Here is a 1351-nt window from a genome sequence, read left to right as displayed (position 1 = left end):
AGGGAGGGAGGGAGGAAGGGAGGGAGGGAGGGAGGGAGGGAGGGAGGGAGGAAGGAAGGGAGGGAGGGAGGGAGGGAGGGAGGGAGGGAGGAAGGAAGGGAGGGAGGGAGGGAGGGGAGAAGAAAACAAGAGAAAGGGATTTGGTAAGCAGAGTGGAGAAACGAGGTTCAGAGAAACTGAACTGACTAGGAATGTAAGAACCCACATAGAGGTAAACAGATGGTTTACCCAGCCAGATCCTGAGACCAGCTTACACAGACTCCCCACACAAAGGCAGAGAAAGAGTTTTAGACTACCTTTCTAGGTGGTTACCTTGCAGAAGGAGGGGCTGGTTACTGAATAAATTTAAGGCTTGAACAGCAGATTGCACCAGCCAGTGGATGGCAGTGGGACGTGCACAGGGTGGCTGGGTGGGGCCAGGACTGGAGGGCCTTGTCACCAGGACAGGATAGAGAATACAGAAAAATAGAAAAGGGCCAAGGTAGGGAGGCATTAGTTTAGAAGAAGAAGGTGAGTGAGGCTGGCGAATCTAGCATCTGAAGGATTTGGCCTGAAACTAGAGGGCGGGACACATACCAAATTTGTGGACACCAGCTTGTGGTTAGTGACATGGCATGGGATGGGAGGACGGCCCAAGAAGTGTGGCCTCAGCACACTAACAGGGGTGAGGCCAGGATCCAGGATGGCCTGAGGAAATAAATCAATGGAGTCGAGAAGCCTGGAAGCGCCCACCTGCTCAGGTGGAGGCAGGTAAATCCTCGTAAGAGTGTTACTGCGTTCAACGACAGGGAAACGTGTGCTCGGCCTGATGGCTTGGAGACAGGATTGCACTGGTGACAGCCTGGGCGCTATGGGTGAATGACGGAGTTGTTGTTGAAAAGTAATCATTGCAATCCTCCTCTCTGCTGATCTATCCCACCTGGGGCCAAAATGGGGGAAAGTGATTCTTAACTGATATGGTTAGGCTTTGTGTCCCCACCCAAATCTCATCTTGAACTGTAATCCCCATATTCCCCACATGTCAAGAGTGAGACCAGGTGGAGGGAACTGAAACATGGAGGCAGTTTCTCCTGTGCTGTTTTGTGATAGTGAGTGAGTTCTCATGAGATCTGACAGTTTTATAATCAGCTCTTCCCCCTTCTCTTGACATGCCTCATTCCTGCTGCCTTGTGAAGAAGGTGTCTTGCTTCTCCTTCACCTTCTACTTTGACTGTAAGTTTTCTGAGGCCTCCCTAGCGGTGCAGAGCTGTGAGTCAATTAAACCTTTTCCTTTATAAATTACCCAGTCTCAGGCAGTTCTTTATAGCAGTGTGAAAATAGATTAATACAACGACTTTGCCCCCAAGTGTTT

The sequence above is a fragment of the Sapajus apella genome, unplaced genomic scaffold, assembly GCF_009761245.1.
Source record: "Sapajus apella isolate SASKATOON/1434 unplaced genomic scaffold, GSC_monkey_1.0 scaffold4, whole genome shotgun sequence".
In the NCBI taxonomy this organism is placed as follows: Eukaryota; Metazoa; Chordata; class Mammalia; order Primates; family Cebidae; genus Sapajus; species Sapajus apella.
Note: the sequence above shows the minus strand (reverse complement) of the source record.